At 44.6% G+C, this 19,991-nt stretch overlaps 1 protein-coding gene and 1 long non-coding RNA gene across 2 annotated transcripts in view; one reads left to right on the top strand and one right to left on the bottom strand.

Moving 5' to 3' along the window:
• The window catches only part of LOC125785661 (sodium channel subunit beta-1-like), a 493,013-nt gene that overhangs the window by 300,781 nt on the left and 172,241 nt on the right, over positions 1-19,991 (bottom strand). The gene's annotated exons all lie outside the window — the stretch shown is intronic.
• LOC125785694 (uncharacterized) lies at positions 927-2,035 on the top strand. Its single transcript, XR_007428022.1, has 2 exons — positions 927-1,147; positions 1,822-2,035. It is a non-coding gene; the product is annotated as an uncharacterized LOC125785694 (long non-coding RNA).

The raw sequence follows: 19,991 nt of genomic DNA, 5'->3' as shown, positions 1-19,991 counted from the left end.
GGGTTAGATTTTAGGGTTGATTAAGGGTTAAGGTTAGGGTTAGGTGTAGGGTTATGTTCTATTTTTAATTATTTACATTCAACATAGGTTTAAGTTGCAGTTAATAGACATTCAGTTGAATGTTAGTTGAATGTCAGTTAAGCCTCAACAAAGCCATCAAATGGACCATCCAAGTAAAGTGTTACCAAAATAATTGATGAAAATGTAAATGCTCCCAATTAAATTCAATTTACATCTACTCTGTAGCAATTGTTAAAATAGATAAATATAGATAAAATAAAAAAATAATACAAGAAGAACACAATAAAATAGAATAGAACAAAATAGATATCAAGATAAATACACAAAAATATGGAGAGTAGGCAGGTAGAAGCAACATGAAGTCCAGAGGGCAAGTTTGCTGTAGCAGCATGATAATGTGAATAAAGAGCAGTTGTTTTGCACTTGATGCTCCGCAGCCTCCTGCCTAAGGGGAGCGGGACAGAAAGTGCATGTGCTGGGTGGGTGGGATCCTTCCTGATGCAGGTGGCTCTTTTTCTACATCTGGAGGTGTAGATGTCCCTGGTGCTGGGGAAGGCTGACTCCAACAATCCTCTGTGCAGCCTTTACCACCCTCTGCTGAGCATTCCTGTCTGCAGCAGTGCAGCTTCCATGCCACACGTGTGATGCTGAAGCACACAACGCCACATCTGTAGATGGAGGTGAGGCCTGCGCTCCCGAGACCAGCTTGTCGCCGCCTCCTGAGGAAGTAGAGCCGCTGATGTACCTTCCTGGGCATGCTGGCTCCTTCTGAGGTCCACAATCATCTCCTTCATCTTATTTACATTGATGCAGAGGTTGTTCTCTCTACGCCAATCCTCCAGGTGTTCCACCTCCTGCCTGTAGCTGGACATGCAACCACTGTCGTGTCGTCCGCAAACTTCACAATGGGCCCTTTTCACAGAGCTTGATGACGTGTTTCCGGTTTGGTTTAGCAGGGTAAACACAGCGGCGCTAGAATGGAGTTCACTGCTGTCTCTGCACAAACTTCTATTGATTTCTTTCTCCGACATCTCACTGATTATAGATGAGGTATCAGTAGCGAAAATATCGAAGGTTGAAAAGGATTACAAGCTTTTTGTCGAGGAATACATCTTTAATTTTGAGGGTAAGTAGTTATTTTTATACAAGTTAGCGAGGCTTCCAATTCAGTTAGGTTAGCTACCGCTAACTAGCGAGCTTGCTAACTTAGATAGACAACAGTACGTCAAGTAATGCTAAGTAGCTGTTTAGTTAATGTTTTCTTTTCTGTTTTAACCATTACTGTAGCTACTGCCCAGGATCTGATGTGCTTATTTAAGGCTTTGAGTTGGATAGAAGACAGAACTGTTTTTCCCTTGTATATACAGTTTCAAACACAGTGCAGGTGGTTTAGGAAAGTTAATCGACAGGGAGAAAAAAAATATATTAAACCACATTTAACCCTAGTTATCTTGTACGTAGGTGAAACAGTTCAGGTAAGCCTAAGATGATTCTATGTGTTGCTAGCTTCCCACTAGGTAGGTTAAGCCAGTGGCCAAAGTTAGTCGTCTGTAGTGAAGCAGATATACCAACCACTTGTAGAATGTGAAGGTCAAGTGTTAATTTGTCCATCATATTACATTTTTGCTTGGTTTTTAGGAGGTTAACTTATTCAGGTAGATTGTTTAGGGTCAGCCAAGAGGTTAAAGATGTAGTAGTAATTGTGAATGGCTTAAATATAGATATGAACATTTGGTGCTTTTTGTACCGTTTAAAAAATGTTTCTCAGAGCTGACAGTATGTCTGTGCTTTGCATTACAGGTGACTTCATACCACCCAGATCCTGTGGAGGTAATAAAGACATCGTGCAAGTGTTGCGGGGAAGGCCTTTTCCAATCATACTATTGCTCTGCTTTATCAGATTGCCCATTAAAGCACCATGGGCTTTAAAACAGTCTCTCTCCCAGCAGCATGTTCTGTTATAGTTTGTTTTTTGTGGAAATATGGAATTTTCTAAATAAACTTGTATTCTTTGCTTGAATTGTCTTTTTATGTAGCGCAGAGCCAGCAACAAGCAAGAAAACATTTCAGTTCATTGACATTTTGTTTACTGAATCAATCTATTTGTATTGGGTGTCATGGAACTATTTTACATTTTAATTAACTTTAAAAATCAGGATATTTTGGGTAAACATAACATTTTGGTTGTGCTTCAAAAAATGCATAATTTCTGACAACTAGCTATATTGTTTAAACTGTATATTTAGAATATTGTATTTCCTGCAATGGTATGCCTAGTGAATACAGTCGTAACCAAATCATCTATGACTTTGTCTACAGATAAAACAAATACAAAGCACCTGGGACAAGAGGATTAAAATGTATTTCATTTATTATATTTATAAAACACTCAAATTTAAAAAATCTAAAAATACAAAAAACAAATGAAGCTCACATGGTAAGTTAAAGCTAAAATATTTAGACAGAATTTTGTACTGAGTCAAGGGAAATTGTGTGGAAAAAGTGGAACTCTTCTTTAGTTGAGCAGAAATGGTTAAGCCTAGGTTGGTCTGCAAGCTGTTTTATTTAATTCTCCAGCTCAATCACTTTTTGCTCCAGCTCCCTTATTCGTGCAGCTGCAGCGTCCACTTTGCCTGCAACAAAAGGGGGGAAAAAATACATTAGCTTAGTTTTATATTGACAGATAATCTGACAAAATTTAAGTCAAACTCTGAATTGACCTATATTGTACACCAATTACTAATTAGGTAAACTGGTATATTTTACTGTGCTATGTTTAGCTAACAAATACTGGTATTCTTTGGTATAATACATAAACCATACTTGTGCTTGGAAAGTTTTTAAACAACAAATGATATCTCGGACACAAGTCAGTAATTCAGGTAAACATGCCAAATTGACCCTTTATTTAGGTAAATATTGAATATTTAGCCTTTATTTAGGCAAGTTAGACTTCAAATAAGTATTTCAATTTTAAACTTTATTCAGGTACGAATTGTAGGTGTAGACTTTATTCAGGTAAGTATTGCATATTAAGACTTTATTTAAATAAGTATAGCATATTTAGACTTTATTCAGGTATTAATTGTAAGTTTAAACTTTATTCAAGTAAATATTGCATATTAAGACTTTATCCAAATAATTATATCTTATTAAGACTTTATTCAGTTATGAATTGTAAGTTTATACGGTTATTCAGTATATATTGTATCTCCAATGTTATTTTGGTAGGTATCCTGTCTTGAGACTATTACTCAGGTAATTATTAATTATTCAAATGGATATTTAGGTAGCTGGCTTGTGTATTTATTGTGTAAATGGATATAAGAGTTGTAAAATTACTCACCAGGAGACGGTGGACGGCAGTAATCGTGCTTGGCTCGGTTAGCATAGCTTCAGGTCCTCCTCGTCTCTCTGTCCCATGGCAGCTTCAGTGTTCAAACCGAGACGAGTACTTGCCCTCTCGTAGGGTGTCAGGCGGTTTTCATATCGACTCCCAAAATTATTCCAGGCGAATCGTGGTGAAACTGATTCCTGGCTCTGTTCCCTCCCGCTTTGACATATAGCTCATCCGGCCTGAAGTGCTGGCTACACGCATATGTACTGCCGCGCAGAACCGTAAATGTGGCATTTTCCTCTCTCCTAATTGCTCTTATCTATTTACCGCGTAAACGTGTGACATTTGGAAAGTCGTGGAAACTCAGGTTTGGTTGTTTGCGTTTGCTATTTGAGCAGAAAGGCTCGCTGCAGTAGCATTTCCTATGCTGCTCCATTTCGTCTATACGTTCTACACGCGTTGTTTACCCTGCTATTTTTTACTTCCGCATTCCAAACCCGGAAATGTGAAAAGGGCCCATATGGCAGCCTGGATGGATAGGTGAGCAGTCATATTAGAGCAGTGTGAACAGGAGGGGGCACACAGCCCTGAGGGGAGCCAGTGCTGAGGATTATGGAGAGGGAGGAGATGTTGTGAATCCTCACAGACTGCGGCCTGTTGGTCAGGAAGTCTAGGACCCAGTTGCACAGGGAAGAGCTCAGTCCAAGTGAGGAGAGTTTGGTTATCAGTGTCTGAGGAATCATGGTGTTGAAAGCAGATGTGAAGTCCACAAAGAGCATACAGACGTAGAATTCCTTCTGCTCCAGGTGGGTGAGGGCAGTGTGGACCACGGAGGAAATGGTATCCTCTGTGGATCGGTTCTTCCTGTATGCGTACTGGTGTGGATCCACAGTGATGGTGGCTTTGATGTGGGTCTGAAACAGTCTTTCAAAACACTTTGTGACTATCGGAGTGAGGGCTACTGGCCGGAAGTCATTCAGACCATTCACTGCGGGGCTCTTGGGGACCGGGATGATGGTGGTGGTCTTCAAGCAAGTAGGGACAGCTGCCTGGATGAGGTAGGCGTTGAGATGTCTGCCAGGACGTCCGAGAGCTGGTCGGCACAGTCTCTTAGCACCCGTCCGGTGTTGTTGTCCTCCTTACTTCTGCTGGTGTCATGCTGAGGGGCTTTTGTGAGTCACGTGTGTGTCTGGTGCTGGTACTATACTACTATAGTAGTAGTAGTAGAAGTGATAAGCTTTGTTTGGCAATACACTAAAAGGATTATTAAAATGTTGACCTGATATCCTAATAAAAAAAGTTTTTCTTCCAAATTGACCACTGTTCAAGATCAGTAAATAAATAATGATATGGTCCTATCTGATCAACAAGCATTAATATGACCATTGATTTTATTTAATATACCATTTTTTCTTAAACATTATTTACGATAAGAAAGTAACAGTTTTAACCACAAAGTCTCATAGCACAACATAATTAACTAGAAAAGGCAGTTTGTGAACGAACTTTAAGTTGGCTTGTCAAATAGTTACTAAGTTGTGTAGTGTGGTGTGGAGTGTGTGAGGTGTGTAGTGGGTTGTGGAGTGTATTTGGTGTGGTGTGTTTGGAATGTGGGGTGGAGTGTGGTGTATGTGTGGTGGAGTGTGGGGTGAGTTGTGTGTATTAGGTGTGGAGTGTGTGTGTTGTGGAGTGTGTGTGGTGTGGTGTGTAGAGAGTGTGGTGTGGTGTGGAGTGTGTGTGGTGTGGTGTGTAGAGTGTGGTGTGTGTGTGTGAAGTGTGTGTGGAGTGCATGGGGTGTGAAGTGTGTGTGGTATGTGTGTGGTGGAGTGTGTGTGGTGTGGGGTATGTGTGGTTTGAAGTGTGTGTGGTGTGGGGTATGTGTGGTTTGAATTGTGTGTGGTGTGGGGTTTGTGTGGTTTGAAGTGTGTGTGGTGTGGGGTTTGTGTGGTGTGGAGTGTGTGTGGTGTGGGGTATGTGTGGTTTGAAATGTGTGTGGTGTGGGGTATGTGTGGTTTGAATTGTGTGTGGTGTGGGGTTTGTGTGGTTTGAAGTGTGTGTGGTGTGGGGTTTGTGTGGTGTGGAGTGTGTGTGGTGTGGGGTATGTGTGGTTTGAAGTGTGTGTGGTGTGGGGTATGTGTGGTTTGAAGTGTGTGTGGTGTGGGGTATGTGTGGTTTGAAGTGTGTGTGGTGTGGGGTTTGTGTGGTGTGGAGTGTGTGTGGTGTGGGGTATGTGTGGTTTGAAGTGTGTGTGGTGTGGGGTTTGTGTGGTGTGGAGTGTGTGGTGTGGGGTATGTGTGGTTTGAAGTGTGTGTGGTGTGGGGTATGTGTGCTGTGGAGTGTGTGTGGTGTGGGGTGTGAAGTGTGTGTGGTATGTGTGTGGTGGAGTGTGTGTGGTGTGGGGTATGTGAGCTGTGGAGTGTGTGTGTGGTTTAAAGTGTGTGTGGTGTGGGGTATGAAGTGTGTGTGGGGTGGAGTGTGTGTGGTGTGGGCTATGTGAGCTGTGGAGTTTGTGTGGTTTAAAGTGTGTGTGGTGTGGGGTTTGTGTGGTGTGGAGTGTGTGTGGTGTGGGGTATGTGTGGTTTGAAGTGTGTGTGGTGTGGGGTATGTGTGGTTTGAAGTGTGTGTGGTGTGGGGTTTGTGTGGTTTGAAGTGTGTGTGGTGTGGGGTTTGTGTGGTGTGGAGTGTGTGTGGTGTGGGGTATGTGTGGTTTGAAGTGTGTGTGGTGTGGGGTATGTGTGGTTTGAAGTGTGTGTGGTGTGGGGTTTGTGTGGTTTGAAGTGTGTGTGGAGTGTGTGTGATGTGGAGTGTGTGTGATGTGGATTGTGTGTGGTGTGGAGTGTATGTAGTGTGGGGAGTGGACTGTGTGTTGTGTGGGGTGTGTAGAGTGTGTGGTGTGTGTGTGGGGTTTGGTGTGTGTGGTGTGGGGTATGTGTTGTGTGGGGTATGTGTGGTGTGGAGTGTGTGGGGTGTGTAGAGTGTGTGGTGTGTGGAGTTTGTGTGGTGTGTGGTGTGGTGTGTGTAGTGTGGTATAGGTTCTGGTGTGGGTTGTGTTCAGCAGTATCTTCTACATACAGATACAGTACTGAGGAGCAGGGCAGAGAGGGGGGCCGTGCGCAGGATCGGCTGGTGTGTGTGAGATGGCCAACATTCCGCCCATTCATTCCTATGGGGAAAGTTCGTACGGTAATTTTACGAAAACCGTAAATCGTATCGGTGAGATCAGCATATCGTCTGAAACGTCTCTGCAAGTTCTGTATGTCTTGTGAATTTCGTGGTTCTAGCTTGAAAATTGTGACTTTTAGAGCAGTTTGAAAAAAGTGTGAATGGAAGTCTATGGGGAAAAAAGTGACTTTGACGGAACCGTGCTAGACCCCTGGTTCTCCGATCGCTTAGAAAAGCACAAGCACACTCCATGGCTATGGGTTCTACCATCCTGTGAAGTTTGGTGGTTCTAGCTCGAAAACTGTAGGAGGAGTAGCGTTGAGAAATTTTAGCGTATAATAATAATAATAATAATAATAATAATAATAATAATAATAATAATAACTAGAAAAGGCAAAGTTCGTGAACGAACTTTAAGTTGGCTTGGAAAAGTACGCTAATAACGTTGAAAAGTTAAAATGGTTGCTTAGTGGTTGCTAGGCAGTTGTGATCATTTCTAAAGTGGTTGCTAAGCGTTTGCTATGCAGTTGCTAACGTTTTCCAGGTGGTTGCTTAGGTGTTGCTAAGCAATTGCTAGGCAGTTGCTAACATATTCCACATGGTTGCTAAGTGGCTGCTAGGTGGTTGCTAAGCAGTTGCTAACGTTTTCCAAGTGGTGGCTAAAGTGTAGCTAACTGGTTGCTAGGCAGTTGCTAACGTTTTCCAAGTGGTTGCTAGGCAGTTGCTAAGTGGTTGCTAGGCAGTTGCTAACATTTTCCAGGTGGTTGCTAAGTGGTTGCTAGGTAGTTGCTAACATATTCCAGGTGGTTGCTAGGCAGCTGCTAAGTGGTTGCTAGGCAGTTGCTAACGTTTTCCAGGTGGTTGCTAAGTGGTTGCTAGGCAGTTGCTAACGTTTTCCAGGTGGTTGCTAGGCAGTTGCTAAGTGGTTGCTAGGCAGTTGCTAACGTTTTCCAAGTGATTGCTAGGCAGTTGCTTAGTGGTTGCTAGGCAGTTGCTAACGTTTTCCAGGTGGCTGCTAGGCAGTTGCTAAGTTGTTGCTAGGCAGTTGCTAACGTTTTCAAGGTGGTTGCTAAGTGGTTGCTAGGCAGTTGCTAACGTATTCCAGGTGGTTGCTAGGCAGTTGCTAAGTGGTTGCTAGGCAGTTGCTAACGTTTTCCAGGTGGTTGCTCAGTGGTTGCTAGGCAGTTGCTAACGTTTTCCAGGTGGTTGCTAAGTGGTTGCTAGGCAGTTGCTAACGTATTCCAGGTGGTTGCTAGGCAGTTGCTAAGTGGTTGCTAGGCAGTTGCTAACGTTTTCCAAGTGGTTGCTAGGCAGTTGCTAAGTGGTTGCTAGGCAGTTGCTAACGTTTTCCAGGTGGTTGCTAAGTGGTTGCTAGGCAGTTGCTAACGTTTTCCAGGTGGTTGCTAGGCAGTTGCTAAGTGGTTGCTAGGCAGTTGCTAACGTTTTCCAAGTGGTTGCTAGGCAGTTGCTAAGTGGTTGCTAGGCAGTTGCTAACGTTTTCCAGGTGGTTGCTAAGTGGTTGCTAGGCAGTTGCTAACATTTTCCAGGTGGTTGCTAGGCAGTTGCTAAGTTGTTGCTAGGCAGTTGCTAACGTTTTCCAGGTGGTTGCTAAGTGGTTGCTAGGCAGTTGCTAACGTATTCCAGGTGGATGCTAGGCAGTTGCTAAGTGGTTGCTAGGCAGTTGCTAACGTTTTCCAGGTGGTTGCTCAGTGGTTGCTAGGCAGTTGCTAACGTTTTCCAGGTGGTTGCTAAGGTGTTGCTAAGTGGTTGCTAGGCAGTTGCTAACGTTTTCCAGGTGGTTGCTAAGGTGGTTGCTAAGCAGTTATTAGGTGGTTGCTAAGCCCTGGCTGGGGTGCCGGGGTGTCCAAACTTTTGACTGATAGCTGCTCCATACAGCAGCTCCTCCATACACTCACAGTACTGGAGGAGCAGGGGAGAGAAGGGGTTCCGTGCGCAGAGCTGCTCGTGTGTGAGATGGAACTCTGGGCCCCCCATTCATTTCTATGGGAAAACTTCGTACGACAATTGTACGAAAACCGTACGTCGTATCGTTTCGTAAAGCATATTTTCGGAAAGAACGCGGTAAGTTTTATAGACCAGCCGAATTACTTCTTCATATCTCAAAAATTGTGACGTTCACGGCCGTTCAAAATTCTCCCCCATTCATTCCTATGGGAAAAAAACGCTCACGTTTACGAAGTTTTTACGAAAACCGTACGATATATCGCTCCAAAAAGCACAAGCAACCTAATCGGGTATAGGTCCGACGATCCTGTAAAGTTTCGAGTTTCTACGTTAAAAGCCCTAGGAGGAGATAGTGATTAAATTTTGCGAAGAGAATAATAATAATAACTAGAAAAGGTAAAGTTCGTGAACGAACTTTAAGTTGGCTTGGAAAAGAACGCTAATAACGTTAAAAAGTTAAAATGGTTGCTAAGCTTTTTCCGTCTGAAGAGTGTGAAGAGTCATTGATATGCTGTTAACTTTTGGCTAAACGCTAAATGCTAAAAACGCTGAAATCTAAAAACATTTGGTTAAACGCTGAAATCTAAAAACATTTGGTTAAACGCTGAAATCTAAAAACGTTTGGTTAAACGCTGAAATCTAAAAACGTTTAGTTAAACGTTGAAATCTAAAAACGTTTGATTAAACGCTGAAATCTAAAAACGTTTGGTTAAACGCTGAAATCTAAAAACGTTTGATTAAACACTGAAATCTAAAAACGCCTGTTTAAATGCTGAAATTGTAAAACTTTTGGTTGTACTTTTGATTGCTAATGTGTTGCTAGGCAGTTGCTATCATTTCTGAAAAGGTTGCTAAGCTGTTGCTAGGCAGTTGCTAATGTTTTCCAGGTGGTTGCTAAGCTATTGCTAACTGGTTGCTAGGCAATTGCTAACATATACCAGGTAGTTGCTAAGGTGTTGCTAGGTGGTTGCTAGGGTGTAGCTAGGTTGTTGCTAAGGTGTTGTTATGGTATCTGGGGTGGTTGCTAAGATGTTGCTACGTGGTTGCTAGGGTGTTGCTATGGTATCCGGGGTGGTTGCTAAGGTGTCGCTAGGTGGTTGCTAGGGTGTTGCTAGGTGGTTGCTAAGGTGTTGCTATGGTATCTGGGGTGGTTGCTAAGGTGTTTCTAGGTGGTTGCTAGGTGGTTGCTAAGGTGTTGCTATGGTATCCGGGGTGGTTGCTAAGATGTTGCTAGGTGGTTGCTAAGGTGTTGCTATGCGGTTGCTAAGGTGTTGCTATGGTATCCGGGGTGGTTGCTAAGGTGTTGCTAGGTGGTTGCTAGGTGGTTGCTAAGGTGTTGCTAGGTGGTTGCTAAGGTGTTGCTATGGTATCTGGGGTGGTTGCTAAGGTGTTGCTAGGTGGTTGCTAAGGTGTTGCTAGGTGGTTGCTAAGGTGTTGCTATGGTATCTGGGGTGGTTGCTAAGGTGTTGCTAGGTGGTTGCTAAGGTGTTGCTATGGTAACCGGGGTGGTTGCTAAGGTGTTGCTAGGTGGTTGCTAGGTGGTTGCTAAGGTGTTGCTAGGTGGTTGCTAAGGTGTTGCTATGGTATCTGGGGTGGTTGCTAAGGTGTTGCTAGGTGGTTGCTAGGCAGTTGCTATCATTTCTAAAGTGGTTGCTAAGTGGTTGCTAGGCAGTTGCTAACGTTTTCCTAATGGTTGCTAAGGTGTTGGTAAGTGGTTGCTAGGCTGTTACTATCATTTCTAAAGTGGTTGCTAGGCAGTTGCTATCGTTTCTAAGGTGGTTGCTAAGTGGTTGCTAACGTTTTCCTAGTGGTTGTTAAGGTGTTGCTAAGTGGTTGCTAGGCAGTTGCTAACGTTTTCCAGGTGTTTGCTAAGTGGTTGCTAACTGGTTGCTAGGCAGTTGCTATAATTTCTAAAGTGGTTGCTAAGTGGTTGCTAAGTGGTTGCTAGGCAGTTGCTAATGTTTTCCAGGTGGTTGCTAAGGTGTTGCTAAGTGGTTGCTAGGCAGTTGCTAACATTTTCCAGGTGGTTGCTAAGGTGTTGCTAAGTGGTTGCTAGGCAGTTGCTAACGTTTTCCAGGTGGTTGCTAAGCAGTTAATAGGTGGTTGCTAAAACCTGGCTGGGGTGCCGGGGTGTCCAAACTTTTGACTGATAGCTGCTCCATACAGCAGCTCCTCCATACACTCACAGTACTGGAGGAGCAGGGGAGAGAAGGGGTTCCGTGCGCAGAGCTGCTCGTGTGTGAGATGGAACTCTGGGCCCCCCATTCATTTCTATGGGAAAACTTCGTACGACAATTGTACGAAAACCGTACGTCGTTTCACTTCGCAACCTGCTATTAATTTAAAGATCTCGATAAGATCTATAAGCTCGCCGAATTTGGTGTTCGTATCTCAAGAATTGTGGCGGTTACGGACGTTTAAAATTTGGCCCCATTCATTCCTATGGGAAAAAAATGCGTACGTTTACGAAGTTTTTACGAAAACCGTACGATGTATCGCTTAAAAAAGCACAAGCAACCTATTCGGGTATAGGTCCTACGATACTGCAAAATTTCGTGGTTCTACGTCAAAAGCCCTAGGAGGAGATAGTGATTAAATTTTGAGCGCGGAATAATAATAATAATAATAACTAGAAAAGGTAAAGTTCGTGAACGAACTTTAAGTTGGCTTGGAAAAGAACGCTAATAACGTTAAAAAGTTAAAATGGTTGCTAAGCTTTTTCCGTCTGAAGAGTGTGAAGAGTCATTGATATGCTGTTAACGCTAAATGCTAAAAACGCTGACATCTAAAAACATTTGGTTAAACGCTGAAATCTAAAAACATTTGGTTAAACGCTGAAATCTAAAAATGTTTGATTAAACGCTGAAATCTAAAAACGTTTGGTTAAACGATGAAATCTAAAAACATTTGGTTAAACGCTGAAATCTAAAAACGTTTGATTAAACGCTGACATCTAAAAACGTTTGGTTAAACGCTGAAATCTAAAAACGCTTGTTTAAATGCTGAAATCGTAAAACTTTTGGTTAAGCTTTTGATTGCTAATGTGTTGCTAGGCGGTTGCTATCATTTCTGAAAAGGTTGCTAAGCTGTTGCTAGGCAATTGCTAATGTTTTCCAGGTGGTTGCTAAGCTGTTGCTAACTGGTTGCTAGGCAATTGCTAACATATAACAGGTGGTTGCTAAGGTGTTGCTAGGTGGTTGCTTGGGTGTTGCTAGGTTGTTGCTATCATTTCTAAAGTGGTTGCTAAGTGGTTGCTAGGCAGTTGCTATCGTTTTCCTAGTGGTTGTTAAGGTGTTGCTAAGTGGTTGCTAGGCAGTTGCTATCATTTCTAAAGTGGTTGCTAAGTGGTTGCTAGGCAGTTGCTATCGTTTTCCTAGTGGTTGTTAAGGTGTTGCTAAGTGGTTGCTAGGCAGTTGCTATCATTTCTAAAGTGGTTGCTAGGCAGTTGCTAACGTTTTCCCAATGGTTGTTAAGGTGTTGCTAAGTGGTTGCTAGGCAGTTGCTTTCGTTTCTAAAGTGGTTGCTAAGTGGTTGCTAGGCAGTTGCTAACGTTTTCCAGGTGGTTGCTAAGTGGTTGCTAGGCAGTTGCTAACGTTTTCCAGGTGGTTGCTAGGCAGTTGCTAAGTGGTTGCTAGGCAGTTGCTAACGTTTTCCAAGTGGTTGCTAGGCAGTTGCTAACATTTTCCAGGTGGTTGCTAAGTGGTTGCTAGGTAGTTGCTAACATATTCCAGGTGGTTGCTAGGCAGCTGCTAAGTGGTTGCTAGGCAGTTGCTAACGTTTTCCAGGTGGTTGCTAAGTGGTTGCTAGGCAGTTGCTAACGTTTTCCAGGTGGTTGCTAGGCAGTTGCTAAGTGGTTGCTAGGCAGTTGCTAACGTTTTCCAAGTGGTTGCTAGGCAGTTGCTAACGTTTTCCAGGTGGTTGCTAGGCAGTTGCTAAGTGGTTGCTAGGCAGTTGCTAACGTTTTCCAAGTGGTTGCTAGGCAGTTGCTAAGTGGTTGCTAGGCAGTTGCTAACGTTTTCCAGGTGGTTGCTAAGTGGTTACTAGGCAGTTGCTAACGTTTTCCAGGTGGTTGCTAGGCAGTTGCTAAGTTGTTGCTAGGCAGTTGCTAACGTTTTCCAGGTGGTTGCTAAGTGGTTGCTAGGCAGTTGCTAACGTATTCCAGGTGGTTGCTAGGCAGTTGCTAACGTTTTCCAGGTGGTTGCTAAGTGGTTGCTAGGCAGTTGCTAACGTATTCCAGGTGGTTGCTAGGCAGTTGCTAAGTGGTTGCTAGGCAGTTGCTAACGTTTTCCAAGTGGTTGCTAGGCAGTTGCTAAGTGGTTGCTAGGCAGTTGCTAACGTTTTCCAGGTGGTTGCTAAGTGGTTGCTAGGCAGTTGCTAACATTTTCCAGGTGGTTGCTAGGCAGTTGCTAAGCGGTTGCTAGGCAGTTGCTAACGTTTTCCAAGTGGTTGCTAGGCAGTTGCTAAGTGGTTGCTAGGCAGTTGCTAACGTTTTCCAGGTGGTTGCTAAGTGGTTGCTAGGCAGTTGCTAACATTTTCCAGGTGGTTGCTAGGCAGTTGCTAAGTTGTTGCTAGGCAGTTGCTAACGTTTTCCAGGTGGTTGCTAAGTGGTTGCTAGGCAGTTGCTAACGTATTCCAGGTGGTTGCTTGGCAGTTGCTAAGTGGTTGCTAGGCAGTTGCTAACGTTTTCCTAGTGGTTGCTAAGTGGTTGCTAACTGGTTGCTAGGCAGTTGCTAACGTTTTCCAGGTGGTTGCTAAGGTGTTGCTAAGTGGTTGCTAGGCAGTTGCTAACATTTTCCAGGTGGTTGCTAAGCTGTTGCTAAGTGGTTGCTAGGCAGTTGCTTTCATTTCTAAAGTGGTTGCTAAGCTGTTGCTAGGCAGTTTCTAACGTTTTCCTGGTGGTTGTTAAGGTGTTGCTAACTGGTTGCTAGGCAGTTGGTATAATTTCTAAAGTGGTTGCTAAGTGATTGCTAGGAAGTTGCTAATGTATTCCAGGTGGTTACTAAGTGGTTGCTAGGCAGTTACTAACGTTTTCCAGGTGGTTGCTAAGGTGTTGTTAAGTGGTTGCTAGGCAGTTGCTATTAACTATTAATTTAAAGATCTCAATAAGATCTATAAGCTCGCCGAATTTGGTGTTCGTATCTCAAAAATTGTGGCGGTTACGGACGTTTAAAATTTCGCCCCATTCATTCCTATGGGAAAAAAATGCGTACGTTTACGAAGTTTTTACGAAAACCGTACGATGTATTGCTTCAAAAAGCACAAGCAACCTAATCGGGTATAGGTCCTACGATACTGCAAAATTTCGTGATTCTACGTCAAAAGCTGTGGGAGGAGTAGTGTTTTAAATTTTGTTGCGAGAATAATAATAAGTAGAATAAGAAGATTACGAAGAACAATAAGTTGGCTTTTCCAAGCCAACTTAACTAGAAAAGGCAAAGTTCGTGAACGAACTTTAAGTTGGCTTGGAAAAGAACACTAATAACGTTAAAAAGTTAAAATGGTTGCTAAGCTGTTTCTGTCTGAAGAGTGTGAAGAGTCGTGGATATGCTGTTAACTTTTGGCTAAACGCTAAATAACAAAAACGCCGAAATCTAAAAATGTTTGGTTAAACGCTGAAATCTAAAAACGTTTGGCTAAACGCTGAAATCTAAAAACGTTTGGTTAAACGCTGAAATCTAAAAACGTTTGGTTAAACGCTGAAATCTAAAGACGTTTAGTTAAACGCTGAAATCTAAAAACGTTTGTTTAAATGCTGAAATCGTAAAACTTTTGGTTAATCTTTTGATTGCCAATTTGATGCTAGGCAGTTGCTATCATTTCAGAAGTGGTTGCTAAGCTGTTGCTAGGCAGTTGCTAATGTTTTCCAGGTGGTTGCTAAGCTGTTGCTAACTGGTTGCTAGGCAGTTGCTAACATATTACAGGTGGTTGCTAAGGTGTTGCTAGGTGGTTGCTAGGTTGTTGCTAGGGTGTTGCTATGGTATGCGGGGTGGTTGCTAAGATGTTGCTAGGTGGTTGCTAGGTGGTTGATAACTTGTTGCTAGGTGGTTGCTAAGGTGTTGCTATGGTATCCGGGGTGGTTGCTAAGGTGTTGCTAGGTGGTTGCTAGGCAGTTGCTATCATTTTCCTAGTGGTTGTTAAGGTGTTGCTGAGTGGTTGCTAGGCAGTTGCTAACGTTTCCCAGGTGGTTGCTAAGTGGTTGCTATGCAGTTGCTAACGTTTTCCAGGTGGTTGCTAGGCAGTTGCTAAGTGGTTGCTAGGCAGTTGCTAACGTTTTCCAAGTGGTTGCTAGGCAGTTGCCAAGTGGTTGCTAGGCAGTTGCTAACGTTTTCCAGGTGGTTGCTAAGTGGTTGCTAGGCAGTTGCTAACGTTTTCCAGGTGGTTGCTAGGCAGTTGCTAAGTTGTTGCTAGGCAGTTGCTAACGTTTTCCAGGTGGTTGCTAAGTGGTTGCTAGGCAGTTGCTAACGTATTCCAGGTGGTTGCTAGGCAGTTGCTAAGTGGTTGCTAGGCAGTTGCTAACGTTTTCCAGGTGGTTGCTCAGTGGTTGCTAGGCAGTTGCTAACGTTTTCCAGGTGGTTGCTAAGTGGTTGCTAGGCAATTGCTAACGTATTCCAGGTGGTTGCTAGGCAGTTGCTAAGTGGTTGCTAGGCAGTTGCTAACGTTTTCCAAGTGGTTGCTAGGCAGTTGCTAAGTGGTTGCTAGGCAGTTGCTAACGTTTTCCAGGTGGTTGCTAAGTGGTTGCTAGGCAGTTGCTAACGTTTTCCAAGTGGTTGCTAGGCAGTTGCTAAGTGGTTGCTAGGCAGTTGCTAACGTTTTCCAGGTGGTTGCTAAGTGGTTGCTAGGCAGTTGCTAACATTTTCCAGGTGGTTGCTAGGCAGTTGCTAAGTGGTTGCTAGGCAGTTGCTAATGTTTTCCAGGTGGTTGCTCAGTGGTTGCTAGGCAGTTGCTAACGTTTTCCAGGTGGTTGCTAAGTGGTTGCTAGGCAGTTGCTAACGTTTTCCAGGTGGTTGCTAGGCATTTGCTAAGTGGTTGCTAGGCAGTTGCTAACGTTTTCCAAGTGGTTGCTAGGCAGTTGCTAAGTGGTTGCTAGGCAGTTGCTAACGTTTTCCCGGTGGTTGCTAAGTGGTTGCTAGGCAGTTGCTAACGTTTTCCAGGTGGTTGCTAGGCAGTTGCTAAGTGGTTGCTAGGCAGTTGCTAACGTTTTCCAAGTGGTTGCTAGGCAGTTGCTAAGTGGTTGCTAGGCAGTTGCTAACGTTTTCCAGGTGGTTGCTAAGGTGTTGCTAAGTGGTTGCTAGGCAGTTGCTAAGGTTTTCCAGGTGGTTGCTAAGGTGGTTGCTAAGCAGTTATTAGGTGGTTGCTAAGCCCTGGCTGTGGTGCCGGGGTGTCCAAACTTTTGACTGATAACTGCTCCATACAGCAGCTTCTCCATACACTCACAGTACTGGAGGAGCAGGGGAGAGAAGGGGTTCCGTGCGCAGAGCTGCTCGTGTGTGAGATGGAACTCTGGGCCCCCCATTCATTTCAATGGGAAAACTTCGTACGACATTTGTACGAAAACCGTACGACATATCGTCGAAACGTTAAAATTTTCGGAAAGAACGCGGTAAGTTCTATAGACCGTCCGATTTTTGTCTTTGTATGTCAAAAATTGTTACCTACACAAACGTTCAAAGTTGTCCCCCATTCATTTCCTATGGGAAAAAAAAGCGTACGTTTACGAAGTTTTTACGAAAACCGTACGATGTATCGCTTAAAAAAGCACAAGCAACCTATTCGGGTATAGGTCCTACGATACTGCAAAATTTCGTGATTCTACGTCAAAAGCCCTAGGAGGAGATGCGTATAGAAATTTGAGCGCGGAATAATAATAATAACTAGATTGCAGTTCCTACAGAAACTGCGAGTGTGATTGCAGTGCTGGCTGGTATCTGCTGTGGTGTTGCTAAGGTGTTGCTAAGTGGTTGCTAAGGTGTGGCTATGGTATCCGGGGTGGTTGCTAAGGTGTTGCTAAGTGGTTGCTAGGTGGTTGCTAAGGTGTTGCTAGGCGGTTGCTAAGGTGTTGCTATGGTATCTGGGGTGGTTGCTAAGGTGTTGCTAGGTGGTTGCTAAGGTGTTGCTAGGCGGTTGCTAAGGTGTTGCTATGGTATCCGGGGTGGTTGCTAAGGTGTTGCTAGCTGGTTGCTAGGTGGTTGCTAAGGTGTTGCTAGGCGGTTGCTAAGGTGTTGCTATGGTATCCGGGGTGGTTGCTAAGGTGTTGCTAGGTGGTTGCTAGGTGGTTGCTAAGTTGTTGCTAGGCGGTTGCTAAGGTGTTGCTATGGTATCCGGGGTGGTTGCTAAGGTGTTGCTAGGTGGTTGCTAGGGTGTTGCTAGGCGGTTGCTAAGGTGTTGCTATGGTATCCGGGGTGGTTGCTAAGGTGTTGCTAGGTGGTTGCTAGGTGGTTGCTAGGGTGTTGCTAGGTGGTTGCTAAGGTGTTGCTATGGTATCCGGGGTGGTTGCTAAGGTGTTGCTAGGTGGTTGCTAGGTGGTTGCTAGGGTGTTGCTAGGCGGTTGCTAAGGTGTTGCTATGGTATCCAGGGTGGTTGCTAAGGTGTTGCTAGGTGGTTGCTAGGGTGTTGCTAGGCGGTTGCTAAGGTGTTGCTATGGTATCCGGGGTGGTTGCTAAGGTGTTGCTAGGTGGTTGCTAGGTGGTTGCTAGGGTGTTGCTAGGCGGTTGCTAAGGTGTTGCTATGGTATCCGGGGTGGTTGCTAAGGTGTTGCTAGGTGGTTGCTAGGTGGTTGCTAGGGTGTTGCTAGGCGGTTGCTAAGGTGTTGCTATGGTATCCGGGGTGGTTGCTAAGGTGTTGCTAGGTGGTTGCTAGGGTGTTGCTAGGCGGTTGCTAAGGTGTTGCTATGGTATCCGGGGTGGTTGCTAAGGTGTTGCTAGGTGGTTGCTAGGTGGTTGCTAAGTTGTTGCTAGGCGGTTGCTAAGGTGTTGCTATGGTATCCGGGGTGGTTGCTAAGGTGTTGCTAGGTGGTTGCTAGGGTGTTGCTAGGCGGTTGCTAAGGTGTTGCTATGGTATCCGGGGTGGTTGCTAAGGTGTTGCTAGGTGGTTGCTAGGTGGTTGCTAGGGTGTTGCTAGGCGGTTGCTAAGGTGTTGCTATGGTATCTGGGGTGGTTGCTAAGGTGTTGCTAGATGGTTGCTAGGTGGTTGCTATGGTGTTGCTAGGTGGTTGCTAAGGTGTTGCTATGGTATCCAGGGTGGTTGCTATGGTGTTTCTAGGTGGTTGCTAGGTGATGTATATGCATAAACTTGATTAAATGGTGTTTGCACGTTGCTACGCAACGTGCAAATACATCAATCAGCTATGCACGCTAGGTTGCTCTGGCCGTTCGGGGGTGTCCAAACTTTTGACCCGTGGCTCCATTACACACAGTACTGGGGGGCCGGGGTGTCCAAACTTTTGACCCGTGGCTCCATTACACACAGTACTGGGGGGCCGGGGTGTCCAAACTTTTGACCTAATGCTGTTTTATCCCATAGCTGCTCCATACACTCACAGTACTGGAGTTCTAGCTACCTGTCCTTCGATCTAGCTGCCGTCCTCCGATTGGCCCCATTCATTCCAATGGGGCCACTTCGTACGACATTCGTACGAAATCCGTACGTCGTAACTTTTCGTAACGCATATTTTCGGAAAGAGCTCAATAAGTTCTACAGGTCCTCAATTGGTTTCATCTTAGTATTTCAAAAATTGCGACGTCCACGGACGTGCAAAGTTCTGCCCATTCATTTTCTATGGGCAAAAAAACGCGTACTTACGAAGTTTTTACGAAAAACGTAAGTCCGATCGGAAAGCTGTATACAAGCCCACCATTCCCGATATGGACGCACGTTTTCTCTTTTGAACGAAGTCGATATTTCGAAAACTGCGGCACTAGTTAACCGGACAAAAAACAGGTGGAATAATAATAATAACTAGATTGCAGTTCCTGCAGAAACTGCGAGTGTGATTGCAGAGCTGACCGGGGTACCCAAACTTTTGACCAGTTGCTCCATTACACACAGTACTGGGGCTCTGGGGTGTCCAAACTTTTGACCCGTGGCTCCATTACACACAGTACTGGGGCTCTGGGGTGTCCAAACTTTTGACCGATAGCTCCATTACACACAGTACTCGGGGGCCGGGGTGTCCAAACTTTTGACCCGTGGCTCCATTACACACAGTACTGGGGGGCCGGGGTGTCCAAACTTTTGACCCGTGGCTCCATTACACACAGTACTGGGTGGCCGGGGTGTCCAAACTTTTGACCTAATGCTGTTTTATCCCATAGCTGCTCCATACACTCACAGTACTGGAGTTCTAGCTACCTGTCCTTCGATCTAGCTGCCGTCCTCCGATTGGCCCCATTCATTCCAATGGGGCCACTTCGTACGACATTCGTACGAAATCCGTACGTCGTAACTTTTCGTAACGCATATTTTCGGAAAGAGCTCAATAAGTTCTACAGGTCCTCAATTGGTTTCATCTTAGTATTTCAAAAATTGCGACGTCCACGGGCGTGCAAAGTTCTGCCCATTCATTTTCAATGTGCAAAAAAACGCGTACTTACGAAGTTTTTACGAAAAACGTAAGTCCGATCGGAAAGCTGTATACAAGCCCACCATTCCCGATATGGACGCACGTTTTCTCTTTTGAACGAAGTCGATATTTCGAAAACTGCGGCACTAGTTAACCGGACAAAAAACAGGTGGAATAATAATAATAATAAGAAGAAGAAGAAGAAGAAGAATAAGACTTAAGAAGAACAATACTGTGATTGCATTACTGCAATCACACTAATAATAAGAAGAATAAGACTTAAGAAGAACAATACTGTGATTGCATTACTGCAATCACACTAATAATAATAATAATAACTAGATTGCAGTTCCTGCAGAAACTGCGAGTGTGATTGCAGTGCTGGCTGGTATCTGCTATGGTGTTGCTAAGGTGTTGCTAAGTGGTTGCTAAGGTGTTGCTATCGTATCCAGGGTGGTTGCTAAGGTGTTGCTAAGTGGTTGCTAAGGTGTTGCTAAGTGGTTGCTAGGTGGTTGCTAAGGTGTTGCTAGGTGGTTGCTAAGGTGTTGCAATGGTATCCGGGGTGGTTGCTAAGGTGTTGCTAGGAGGTTGCTAGGCGGTTGCTAAGGTGTTGCTATGGTATCCGGAGTGGTTGCTAAGGTGTTGCTAGGTGGTTGCTAGGTGGTTGCTAAGGTGTTGCTAGGCGGTTGCTAAGGTGTTGCTATGGTATCCGGGGTGGTTGCTAAGGTGTTGCTAGGTGGTTGCTAGGTGGTTGCTAGGGTGTTGCTAGGCGGTTGCTAAGGTGTTGCTATGGTATCCGGGGTGGTTGCTAAGGTGTTGCTAGGTGGTTGCTAGGGTGTTTCTAGGTGGTTGCTAAGGTGTTGCTATGGTATCCGGGGTGGTTGCTAAGGTGTTGCTAGGTGGTTGCTAGGTGGTTGCTAGGGTGTTGCTAGGCGGTTGCTAAGGTGT

Source organism: Astyanax mexicanus, chromosome 1, assembly GCF_023375975.1.
Source record: "Astyanax mexicanus isolate ESR-SI-001 chromosome 1, AstMex3_surface, whole genome shotgun sequence".
NCBI lineage: Eukaryota > Metazoa > Chordata > Actinopteri > Characiformes > Acestrorhamphidae > Astyanax > Astyanax mexicanus.
Note: the sequence above shows the minus strand (reverse complement) of the source record. Positions and strands in the feature narration are given on the sequence as shown.